At 39.3% G+C, this 13,593-nt stretch overlaps 1 long non-coding RNA gene across 1 annotated transcript in view; it reads left to right on the top strand.

Annotated features, from left to right (window-relative positions):
- LOC149749637 (uncharacterized) overlaps positions 1-10,736 on the top strand; it is an 80,469-nt gene extending 69,733 nt beyond the window's left edge. Inside the window, exon 4 of the long non-coding RNA XR_016392761.1 lies at positions 10,175-10,736. This is a non-coding gene — a long non-coding RNA (uncharacterized LOC149749637). The remainder of the gene's footprint in view (positions 1-10,174) is intronic.
- The last annotated feature ends 2,857 nt before the right edge of the window (positions 10,737-13,593 follow it).

The following is a 13,593-nucleotide window of genomic DNA, read 5'->3' as shown; positions in this document are numbered from 1 at the left end:
CTATCCCATGTGCTCTTCTGAATATGACATTGTCACTCCTCCACCAAGAGTCCCCATCCACTGAATGTGGGCTTAGTGACTTACTTAGAACCAATAGAATGCAGCAGAAGGGTTGCTGTGTGACATCTGAGCCATTCAGTTTCTGCCTATTCTCTTGAAACCCTTCCCTCTGGATGCTCCCTGTTGGGAAGCTCCTGAGTACAGAGATGCCATGGTTTGAGGAGTCCAAGCCACATGGAGAAGCCATGGTGTGCCAGTATTCTGGTTTACAACCTCAGATGAGCATTTTAATTATACTTGCCCAGGCACCAGCCATGTGAACATTTCCACATGATTCCAACCCCAGTCATCTTAGTCACCCCTAGCCATTCTTCCTAGCTAAGGTCCCAGACATTGAGGAGCAGAGACAGGCCATACCCACTGTGCCCTACCAAATGCCTCATGCTCTGAATCTATGAGATCTAAGTTCACAGTGTTACATAGCAATAAGTAGTGGAAGATTCATGAATCAGTGAATAGAATACGAAGTCATAATAACTTTGCCATTTGTTAGTCTTGAGACTTTCATCATATCAATTCAGCTTTCTTAGACTCAAGTTTCCTTATCTATAAAATGGGGACAGTGTTATCTGCCTTTCCAAAACCACAGAGAATTGGTGAGAATCAAGTGAGAAAATTATGTGAAAGCACTTTGTGAAAATTGATGTGGAAGTATAAACAACTCTCCATAAATATGAAGAGATGCATAAATATGATGATTAAGCTTTGAGTCAATATACAGATATTTCTTTCTAACGTCAAATAGGCTTAATGATTTCCCTGGGTAAAGCTGGCTGGACCATCTCCTGGGAAAGGAGATCCTGGTCCCATGGAACTGCATGCTAAATCTGTGAAACATGCAAAGAACTCTCTGCTCTTTAACGATAAATGACTGAAATTTCTTCTGGGAGAGGCAAGATTTGTGCAGTTCTATTCAGGATTGAAGAAATCCAGATATCTCAAACATGACCTGAGGTAAAAGTGAAACTGCTAGAGAGTGTCTTATCTTTGTTGAGGTTTTTCTTTACAAACTAAGGTCACCACATTAGAAACAATCGAAACCACTAGTTGGGAGAGCTGCTTACTCTGTTACTCCAAGGCAAACTGAGGCATCAGCCACAATGGCTTACATCTCCAGCATGAAGTGCCAGACCATTCATGATGAAGCCAAGCTCACCAATTTCCATGCAACCCAAGAAAATCAGAGTTCGATAAAAAAGTGTTTGTCCTTTAGAAGAGCAGCGAGAGAGGGATCTCACTCTCAGTGTTTCCACTCTGTTTTCTTGTGAATCTAAAAAAGGAAGGTGTTTATACGGAAAGTATAAAGATGTGAACTTCCTGATTTTTATGCCTGGGTTGTTCTCAAACCCAGTTGCTGCTCACCCTCTTTTTGACTCTTAATTCTGCTGTATCTAAAACAATTGAGCATCACTTTAAATTGTCTGTTTTAAGAATTTTACGGCTGTGAATAGGCAAATGAATAGAATTTAAGGCTTAAGGGTAGCATGATCTATTGGAAGGGACATTTACTTTTTAGTAAGACCTTGATTCAAATCTTATTACACACGTATTAACAGCATTGACTTCAGCTATCTGCCTACATGCTTTGAAACTCAGAAATGGGGTTAACAGGGATAGTACTATTTACCTCCTTATGCTATTATGAGGATTAAATGGCCTCTTATGTTTGGGGAAACAAAGTCATGTTGACATTTTTACCCCAACTTCCCTGGATCAGATCTTCTGCAAACGTTACTGCTGAACATACCAACAATTTCCTTCCTCTTTGTCAATTTTCTCCAGGTATTTCTGGAACTTCCCAGGTGTTTCTACAAATGTTCATGCATGGGTCTCAGCCCTCATAAAGTTTGGAATAAAACAGTTTATCAGCCTCTAACTCCTCACCCTGTAGACTTCAGGGTGGAGATTAGACATAAATTCCTCTCGATAGTCTTATTTTCCTTCTCCCTTCTGACTTACCTTCCTGTTCAAGTTTATAACCGAAAACTACTTCTTACTTGAATGCAAATCAACTCATGAAATAGACTTGGGAATCACCAGACCTCCCAGTTTCTAGGCACAGCAGATGCCGAGTTCTAATTTGGGCTTACTGGGACATCTGGCACACACAGTCTCACAGACACGATCAAATTTAGCCCAGGAATGGCTAAGTGACAATCCAAGATCACACAGTCAGAACTCAAACTCAGGTCTTGGGCCACCACAGAGCCTCTTCTACATGCCACAGGATCAGCCCCTTTCCCCTGGGTGGCTTTGGAAGAGTCCACTCTGCAACAGTAGACTCAAAGGCTATTTTGTGGCTTAGCCTGGTAGCTGCCTTCCATGATATTGACCTACAAAGGTCACCCTGAAAAGCCTGTGAGGCTTTCTCACTCAGTAGGAAAAAAAAAAATCACATCTTTATTTTTCACCCTTGGCAAATATGGGAGTGTACTTTTCTTGAGTAAATACTCATTCTTTGTGTTTAATTTCTATTGTGTATTCACAGTTTCCGTTTATGGGAAGAGTCATGGCTTAAATTAAGCCGACCTCATAACATTTCATATTTAATTCCTTCCCTTTCCTTTTACATGTTGTTAAAGTTCTGGGATATTTCTTGGGAGTATTAGCAGAAAAGCTAAGTAGTGCAGTCACACACATACGTAGAGAACAATCCAGTGAATTTTTGATCCCCTGTCAAAGAAGCAAACCAGCCAGCAACTAGATTCAGGTGCAAGTGACATGCAGTTAGTGCTCATGGGAATCAGCTTAGATAGCCCATCCAGCTCCCTGCAATGAACAGCCCCTGAAACTCAGAAAACTCAGAGGTTGAAAATAAATATAGCATTGGTTTCCAGTAAAAAAAAAACAACTAATACCTGAACTGATGTAGTAAAAAGAGATGCATAGTCAATTAAAATAAGCCTTCAGAGTCCCTTTTAAGAGGGAGGTGTGCAGACCTCTCCAAGTCTCAGCCAAATATTTTCTACTTTTTTGGAGGGTCTGGACTACAGACCTCAGAAAAATATATGAAGCTCTTGGCTCTACCTTGAGACTCCTGAGGAGATAGGAAAGTCATAGTTGCATTATTTTGTATAAGGAGAGAGGGGCTTCCTGTAAATGGAAATGTCATATAACTATTATGTTATAACCAGGACTTTTATCATTAGGAATGTTTGGAAAAAAAAATCTCCTGAATAATTCCTTTATGTCCTTTCTCATTGTCCTTATTCAGATCTCACTTCATTTCAGTATCTTTTTAGACGTTTGGGGCTGGAATTTAAACAAAATTGAAACTGGTATCAAAAACCATAACCACCCAGTCTGACTTTCTAACCCTGAATCAAAGACAGATCAATCAGTCAATATTTATTTAAGACAAAGGGTAAATAAAATGATTTGCTTTAATTTTTTTCTTTCATTTTAAAATTCCAGTGAATAGGTTTAAAATAAAACAGACATTTTTTCCTTCTTTTGATCAAGAACATCAAAATATTCTCAAAAATGAACTGAACAAAATGTCTGGATTTTTAATTCTAGGGTCTGCAATCAAAGGGAGAGATTGAGATCAGTGTTTGCGTCTTTAGGAAGGTACATCTTATTACTGAGATGCTGGGAAGATTAATAAGCTTTTTGTAACCATTGGTCATTTCTTGTTGGTGTGCCCCTTGACTTTAGGAAGTTGATTATCTGAGACTTGGCTTGATTCCTATACTCTCTTGGTGCTGTGTTGGCTAGGAAGTCCTTGGAATGGCTGGGAAACTGTTAACCAATCAAATCATTGTTCTGTGCACTCCCATTAGCTCCTGAAGCTTATAGAAGATTAGGTACAGTTCCAGCTTTCTGGAAGAAAAAAAAAAGGGCAAAAACCTAATTTTCAAAAGGTATTGTAGGAAAGCTCTCCCTCTTATGCCTGCGTTATTTAAAATAATTACCGTAACACCTGCACTTTGCTTTCTCTGAGGAGACCTCAAGTTTTTGTACTAGGTAAAAATAAACCCCAGGACCACTTTGTACACTGAAATTTGCAGAGAAACAAGACTCTCAATGCAGTCTGACATTTCCATTAGTGTTCAAATGAATGATGGCCACGCAGCTCCCACTGGAGCCCTCCAGTCTTCAACTAAATGTAACAGGAAATTACTCCTGACACTTCAGGGGACAATTGTTCTCCACCCCCCCACCCCATCTCTGTATACCCAAAGTCTCACTGTTGTCACTTATCTTGATTTTAGATCAATTTGTGCCAAAGATAAGAATTTCCATTTTAAAATAACAACTGACACTTACTGGTTGCTTACTATGTACCTGTAGAAAGCACTGTATATATTGACTTAATCTTTAACACAACTGCATGGGGGAGGTATTATGATTGCCACTTCACACAGGAAGAAAGTAAAGGCATAATGTACATTCCCTGACTATGTAGGCTCTTTAAGAGCCTGAATTGTTTTGCTCGCTGCTGTATTCTCAGCATCTAGAAGAATGCCTGGCACATAGCAGATGTTCAGTAAATACTTGCAGAATGAATGAATGAATACACAAACAGCCCCCAAGGTCACATAGCCAACTGGGACCCAGACTCAGCTGTCCGACCAATGCCTGTGCCCTTTGCAGCCTCAGTGCATGTTTTCAGGCAGTGCCACCGCCCTGTGATCTCGCTCAGCTCAGAAGAGGAAAATATGGCTAACTTCTCATTGTCATAGCCTTTATGAAATCACCAGCCAAAGCAGGATCAGAGTTAAGTCCTTAGGGCTGCTGTTGTTTGGGTTTGCTACAAATAGTCTGATGAACTGAAGAAGTAACATGGTGTAGTGGAATCTGAAAGAACATTTAACCTCTCAATGTTCCAGTCCCATCCTCTGTAAAATAGGAATAAGTATACTTACCTCGTATAGGTATTGTGAGGGTTAAATGGAAGCAATGTAGATGAAACACCTAGCACCAACGTCTCACACAGAGCAAGCATTCATTATTAGTTTACTTCGTCTTTCTCCTGTTGAATCTGAGGCTGCGTCATGCATTTTTGGACAGGGAACAAAATTCTCTGCTCTTTTCCTTTCGAGCAAAAGATGGAGGGGGAGGACTTCCCTGGTTGTGCGGTGGTTAAGAATCCACCTGCCAGTGCAGGGGACACGGGTTCGAGCCCTGGTCCGGGAAGAGCCCACATGCCGCGGAGCAACTAAGCCCATGCGCCACAACTACTGAGCCTGCGCTCTAGAGCCCGCAAGTCACAACTACTGAAGCCCGCGCGCCTAGAGCCCGTGCTCCACAACAAGAGAAGCTGCTGCAATGAGAAGCCCGCGCACGGCAATGAAGAGTAGCCCCTGCTCGCTGCAACCAGAGAAAGCCCGTGCACAGCAACGAAGACCCAACACAGCCAAAACTAAATAAATTAGTTAATTTTAAAAAACTAATAAAAAAATATGGAGGGAGAAAGCCTGAACAAGGACATTCGCCCCTAGGGTATGAAAGACACAAATGTACTCAATTTGTACTGACTGTTCACCTGCAGGTAAAAATGCTTCCCTGCAGATATTTCAGTGCGTGTGTAAAATACTCTGAGATAATCCTGGCATTAGTGGACATGGAAAAAATGCCAAACAGACTGAGGGGCTGTGGATGCTGCAACAGAGCCTAATTAAATAGGTTATGAAATGCTGTAGGAAATGTCTAAGGCCCTAGCTTTTTGGAGGTTAAGGAGGGAAACCTTTTCAAGATTGTTATTGAGAGAAGGAGGGATGATAACTAAACATTACAAAGGATTAAAATTTTAAGAAAACCCATATTTAAAAAAATGTACATATGGAGCTAAAAAATCTGAAAATATCCCTTACAGAAAAAAAAGGAGTGGCTTCCTAAATTTGATTGAAATGCCTTTGAACTTTTTCCTTGAATATAGTGTGGGATCCCGTGTGGGACTGAGGAGGGAGGGAGAGCCTTGGGGGAAAACCGAGAAGTGGGGAGCTGAACTGAAGAGTGGGGTCACCTGTGTTGCTGGCCCTGGGCCTGCTGCTCATCTCAGCTGAGCCCTGCAGCAGGAGCTAGCTTTGGAAATCAGCTTTAATTTCGAAAAGGGAAAGGAAAAGGAAGGATGGTAAGCCCTCGTGGTAGAGGCCTCCTATAGACAGGAGTCCTGGGAGCCCCTGCTCAAGAGCTGCTGGCATGTTCCCCGTGTGCTGCTCTGAGCTTGCGGGGTGTTGCAGTTTAAATTCAGAAGAAAATGCTTCATCCCAAACAGGACACTCAGCCAGAACCCACGCAAAGTCCCCAGACGGGGAAATGAGCTCTCCCCTATTTTCTTGTTTCCTGATTTACATTTACCCAGAGGCTTAGCACTGTTGCTTGATCTCTATAAACTGTCTTGGAGATTCGAACAACTGAAAGAAGGTCTTTAGTGGAATGTTTTCCCCTTGAGATGATAGGTAGTAAAGCCAGAATTAGGAACAGGAAAGATAAAGCAAATATGAAGTCCCATTTGTCTTTTCTCTTTCTGCCTCCTGCACGGCTACTTTAAGTAGCAGTGTGAGGAGGGATGTCGCTGTTTATATCTCATTGCCATGACTATTTCATATGTCTTCCTTTTGCCTGCCATCTTCTTTTATTCTTTATTTATCACTACAATCCTCCCTCTCAGCTATTTAAATTTCCAGTCTCTCTCTTCTTCCTTTCTAGTACACTCACACAAGACTTTCCGAACTTGATAGGTTTAGAGATGCCCCTTTTCACCTCTCCTAAAGGGTTAAATGCAAGAGATTTTTATTTTTAGAGTTAATTTAAAAGAATATTTCTCTGAAAACTTTTTTAATAACTTGGAATGCCTTTTGAGATAATTTGATACAGGTTAGGGTGCACCAGAAGAAGGGCCATGCATTCCAGCACTGGAGATCGTGGTAGATCCCAAGCAAAGTAAAATAAATTTGTCTTCGGTAACATGATAGCTCCAGAGGAGACTGAAATATAATTTAGAGGTGAGCTAACATGTTTTCTATGAGGATGATAACTGACTAAATTATCAACACTGTACCTTGATAATATGATTATCAAGTTTGATAAGAACTCTAAAGATCTGATTATCCGTGTCTCACTCCTAAATGCCTCAAATCAACTTTACATTATTCATGCATAGCTAAACCAAAGCATTTGGCATTCTCCTATTATCTTGCACTCTTCTCCTTCTGTAACATGTTTAGGAAAGTGACGATGATTCAAAATCCATAATATATTCTATATAATATAACTATATGTCTAATACTAGTTATTTTGTTGGCTGTAAAACTCCTTTGGGGATTACACCCTTATTTCTTTCCCAGTAATGCTCTTTATTTATTTTTTCTGTCCATCCTGGCTTGTTCATTTATTCCACAGCTGGTGAGTTCCTACAAGCACATAATGCTGCATGCTGGGCATTAGAAACGCAGTGGTGAATGGACAGACGTGGCTAGATCATCCTGGAGCTTAACATCTACTGGTTTCTTTAAGTGCTTTGTTTAAAAAAATAAGTAAAAAAGCTTATTCCTTCCTTTGGATATCAGTACTTTCAAACAGCAAATACAATGTATCCTACTTAAAGGCTGAAATAATTTGACTCATAAAACTATACCTTGACGGGGGGTGGGTGGCAGTGGTGGTGTGATGAATTGGAAGATTGGGATTGACATATATACACTAATATGTATAAACTAGATAACTAATAAGAGCGTGCTGTATTAAAAAAGAATTCAAAAAAAAAAGACTATACCTTGAAATCAATCATTGATCTGTAAAGTACCCGCGGGGTGTGAGTCATTGGCTATGATAAGATATACCACAAATAGAACCCAGATGCAATCTTTGAGGAATATATAGCATATACACACATACATTTTTTTTACTATTTTCTACTTTTGAGTTAGCTTTATTTTTAAAGTTTATTTTATAGAGGTATAATTTACATGAAATAAAATTGATAGATCTTAAGTTTTCAGTTTAATTTTGATAAATGCATATGGTTATATAATACACATCTCTAATAGTTAAAGAACATTTCCATTACCCCAGAAAGTTTCTTTCCCCCATCCAGTCAATTCCCACCTTTCTCCAGTCCCGGAGTCCACTACTGTTCCAAATTCTCTCACCATAGATTAGGTTTGTCTGTTCTTGGACTTCATATAAATGGAATCAGATAGTATGTACTTTTTGGTTTCTGGGTTTTTTTTTTTTCCTTCATATTATGTTTTTCAGATTCATCCATATTACTGAGTATAACAATAATTGGTTCCATTTTAACTCTCAGTAGCATTCCATTGCATAGATATATCAGAATTTATCCATTCAGTTATTGATGGACATTTGGGCTGTTTTTAGTTATTATAGTTATGTTTCTTATACAGGTCTCTATGTGGACTTTTTTTTTCCATTTCTCTTGGGTAAAGACATAGAATGGGATTTCTGAGTCATAAAATAAGTTTATGTTTAACTTTATAAGAAACTTCCAAACAATTCTTCAAAATAGTTGTACTATTTTACACTTCCATCAGTGATATATGAGAAGTTTAATGCTCCACATTTTCACCAGTGATTTGTATGCCAGTCTTTTATTGTTGATTTTATGATTACTTTACATATTATAGATATAGTCCTAAGTTAGAAATATTTATATGAATATTTTTTCCCAGTATGTGGATTTTTCTCATTAGTGTTCTCCCAAATGTATTGCTACATCCTATTTATTTCTGTGTTTCATCCCCAATTAAATTAGACTTTTGAAATAGAAAAGCTAAGAATTCAAATTTGAAAAAAATTATTGTAGCATCTCTTCCCTGAAGAAATAAACACAGAATGCCTTTGCTAATTAAATGCAAGAAATGCCAGAGGGTATAAAGAAGTCAGAAGATAAAGCTAAAAATATTTTCCTATCACACAGGGTTGAAAAAAATTTTAAGGCCACAGCATGCAGCATGCGGGATCTTGGTTCCCTGACCAAAGTTCGAACCCGGGCCCCCTGCATTGGGAGCACAGAGTCTTAACCACTGGACCGCCAGGGAAGTCCCTATTTTTTAAAAAATGAGAATAGAAATACATACAACTGTAGGCAGAGAACAAGGAGAGAATGATGAGAAAGACCTCAAGAGACAGGTGCAAGAGAGGGGAATGTTAGGGAATTCCCTGGGGGTCCAGTGGTTAGGACTCCGTGCTTTCATGCTGAGGGCCAGGGGTTCAACAGCATGGTTGAACCCCTGGCCCTCAGGGGTTCCTTAGGTCCGGGAACTAAGATCCCACAAGCCGAGCTGCGTGGCCAAAGAAAAAGAAAAAGAAAAAAAAGACAGGTGCAAGAAAGGGGAATGATTAATGGTGCCAGGCTGGTGAAGAGACGGGAGGAGATAAATTAAGGAGACAAGAGATGGGGTTCAGCTCAGAAAGATAGCGAGCACTTTGCCTGAGACAGAGATGGGGAAGGGAGGGATGAAAATGCAGAAATATGTTGGCAGAGAGAAGGGAATTTGTAGAATCTCCTGTCAAATGGCTTTGATCTAAGTAAAGTACAGGATAAGTCACTCCAGAGACTGAGAAAGGCATAAATTGGGCTGGGGGCTTGAAGATCATGCGTTGCAGTGAGAAGTCTGGAGGAGATGAAGGAAAGGACTGTCAGTCAGAAATTACAGGCCATGATTTATAAGGTGACCCCTTGGTTCACTGGCCAGGCCATCTGCAACACCTTTCAGAGCAGGAAGTAAAAGGGGTTAGTGTAGAGTTGGGCATTTAAAAGGTAGACAAAGTAATAGGACAAGGTGGTGTAGAATATCAGATGTTGAAAAGTCCATTACTGAACCAGTAGACAAAAGTCTGCCTCTATCATGAAGAGGGAGAAGTTCAAGGTCAGAGGAAGGCTGGTGGCGTAGAAGAATATGAAGCTCCTGAGAGCAAATGTGTTAAGTGATGTTAGAGTTAGTCTGATTGCTTCCAAGCTTTTGCAATTATGACTAAAGCTGCTATAAACATCCATGTTCAGGTTATGTGTGGGCATATGTTTTCAGCTCTTTTGGGTAAATACCAAGGAGTGTGATTGCTGAATTGTATGATAAGAGTAGGTTTAGTTTTTTAAGAAACCATCAAACCGCCTTCTAAAGTGGCTGTATTTTTGCATTCCCACCAGCAATGTCTGAGAGTTCCTGTTGCTGCACATCCTCACCAGCATTTGAAGTTGTCAGTGTTCTGGATTTTGGCTCCTCTAATAGGTACGTAGTTTTACCTTATTGTTTTGATTTGCATTTTCCTGACGGCATGTGATGTGGAGAATCTTTTCATATGTTTATTTGCCATCTGTATATCGTTTTTGCTGAGGAACCTGTTAAGGTCTTTGGCTCATTTTTAAATCAGGTTGTTTGTTTTCTTCTTGTTGAGCTTTAACTGTTCTTTGTATATTCTGGAGAATAGTAATTTACCAGATGTATCTTTTACAAATATTTTATCCCAGTCTGTGGCTTATCTTCTAATTCTCTGATATTGTCTTTTGCAAAGCAGAACTTTTTAATTTTAATGAAGTCCAGCTTATCGATTATTTCTTTCATGGATATTGTCATTGGCATTATATCTAAAAATGTATCACCATACCCAAGGTCATCTAAGTTTTTTCCTTTGTTATCTCCCAGGAATTTTATAGTTTTGTGTTTTACACTTAGGTCTATGATCCACTTTGAGTTAATTTTGGGGAAAGGTGTAAGGTCTATGTCTAGATTCATTTCTTTGCATGTGGTTTCCACTTATTCCAGCATCATTTGTTGAAAAGACTATCGCCTTTGTTCCTTTGTCAAAGATCAGTTGATTATATTTATAGCAGTCTATTTCTGGGCTCTTCATTTTATTCCACAGATCTATTTGTCTAATCTTTCACCAATACCACACTGTCTTGATTACTGTAGCTTTGTAGTAAGTCTTGAAGTCAGGTAAGCATCAGTCCTCCAGTTTCAATATTGTGTTGGCTATTCTGGTCTTTTGCCTCTCCATATAAGCTTTAGAATCAGTTTGTTGATATATTTATCAGTAGGTGAAGGGATAAATAAACTCTGATACATCCAGACAATGGCATATTATTCAGCACTGAAAGGAGACGATCTAGCAAGCCATGAAAATATCTGGAGGAACCTTAAGTGCTTATTACTAAGTGGAAGAAGCCAATCTGAAAGGGCTACGTACTGTGTGATTCCAACTATATGACATTCGGGAAAGAGCAAAACTATGGCGACAGTAAAAGATCATTGGTTGCTGGTGGGAGGATGGTGCAGGGAGAGATGAACAGGTGGAGCACAGAAGATTTTTAGGGCAGTAAAAAAACACTCTATATGATATTATAATGGTGGATACATGTCATTATACATATGTCCGAACCCATAGAATATGCAACACCAAGAGGGAACCCTGAAGTAAACTATGGACTCTGGGTGATTATCATATGTCAATGTAGGTTAATCCTTAGCAAAAGAAAATGTACCATTTTGATGAATGATGTTGATAATGGGAGAGGCTATGCATGTGTTGGGGCAGGGGTTACATGGGACATCTCTGTACCTCCCTATTATTTTGTTGTAAATCTAAAACTGCTCTATAAATATCAAATCTTTAAAAAATTTTGACCAAGTGCGCCTTCTTGAAAGTGATTCCTTTTTGCTGGTCACCTAGTTCCTTTCTGTTGGAAAAATTCTCTCTCACCGGTAATTCTGTTTTACATTTGGAGCTGCTGAGCTTGCATATTAAATTTACTTTTGCTTTGCTGCACAGCTCTATGTGTTTTGCAGAAAATGAGATACTAAAAATAGAGGGCGAAAAAGAGAAAAAAAGCAAGACACATGGAATCTTTATGGGGCTGTACGTAAAACAACATATCTTATAATGAGCCCCTACCAGAATGTTGAGAAGGCTCATTTATAAACTTTTTTGTCTCTTTTACATTCCTCATGTCTTCCTGTCTTAACTAAAATTTGCTAATAGTCATTGAGCACATTTCATTATCTGCTTGCAGATTCTAATTTTCCCTCAGTCTTGCAATAAATATACTCAAGCATTCTGCCAAAAACACAGTCTCCTGAGAAGATCCATTTAATAAGAAAAGTGAAAGGAGGAAACTGAACTTACTCTAGCTTTGGCTTGGGTTGCAGTAGAGCCTTCAATCTGATTTGCCTTTAATAATAGTTGACTGCCAATTCATTAAAAAATTAACAATAGCTCTGAATCAGTGTTTGACATAATAACTACAACCCAATATATTCCTTGGCTAAATATTTCCAGCCCTCAGTCAATGGTTATTGTCATATAAACCCAGATTTTTCCATCGTATTTTCTGTTTGGCCTGGGATAAATGGTTCGTCAGTTGTATCTAAGTTTAGAATTTTAGAATCCTTCTGAAATCTAGTCTTATTATCTATCTGTTATCTATTATTGTCTTTCTGGAGTCTATTATTGTCCCTCCAGCTTCAATTATTCTTCCTTTAAATTGTTTCAGACCAATGGGCAAATCTCCTAATCTCCAGGGAAGGACATGTTCTTGTGACCTAATCCAGAACTCAGTAAATTGTGCTGTTTTAATTTAATAATAGCGAGGGGAATGCAAGGTATAAAAGTCAGTGCCCTCAAGGATATAAGCATCTAGGTGGGGAGGCAAGACACACGCATGTGAAAAGAAAGCTGCAAGCTAGGTTATTAACTGCCTAGTTTAGGGTGTTGAACATGTGCTGTAGGAATTCAGAAGCAGGAGAAATCACTGTGGGCTGGAGAATTCAGGAAAGATTTTATGAAGGGATGGAGACTGAAGGATAAATAGGATGCCAAGAGGAAGACGGAAGTGGTTAGGGTTATCCAGGTGGAAGCCATTGCAGGTGAGGCACAGAGATGGAAAGGCAAATGAGAACTTGGGAAATGATGACTGGAACACAACAGAAAGCAAGGTTTGAGCTCAGAAAGGGGAGATGTGATTGGAAATCCAGGCTGGAATAAACAGTGGTGGATCTTGAATGTTACCAGTTCAGGGAATTTGGAGTTTGTTGTGTGGGATGTAGGAAGCTATGTTGAAGCTGGAGAGAAACATGATAAATTTAGATCCACTCTCTTTATGGTTCTCAGTAGACAAAAGATTGCTGTTAGCTTTTGTCTTCCACGCACTAACATTTTAATTTATCAGATGCTAATTATTAAATTATGTCCAGCTCTTCCTGGAACTAGATGCATCTCTGAATCCATCTCCCATTCTTTTAAGGGTACATTTACCACAATTCAGAGCCTTGAAAAGACACTGTAGTCTTTGTTTTGCTGCTGGGGATGTTCAGGTAAGAATACCTGACTCAACTGTCAGCAATTAAGCTGACTCAACCAGTCACTGGCTATGAGGCATAAACCATAGAATTCTAATGCTCAGTATTTAGTTTTCCTTTTCCTTTCTTCCCTCCTATTGAAAACGTTTTTAGATGCTGAACTCTTTGTTGGAAAGGAACAGGTCAGTTTTCTTTTGGGCTTTAAAATGCCTCCCAGAGAGGTGACACTAGTAAAACTCAGACGTCCCCACTGAGAACCTGTGTCTCAGAA

Source organism: Delphinapterus leucas, chromosome 3 (genome assembly GCF_059928025.1).
Source record: "Delphinapterus leucas isolate spDelLeu-1000000601 "Yukka" chromosome 3, BTC_Dleu_Yukka2, whole genome shotgun sequence".
NCBI classification, from domain to species: Eukaryota; Metazoa; Chordata; class Mammalia; order Artiodactyla; family Monodontidae; genus Delphinapterus; species Delphinapterus leucas.
The sequence above is the reverse complement of the archived record's forward strand: the minus strand, read 5'-3'. Positions and strand labels throughout refer to the sequence as shown.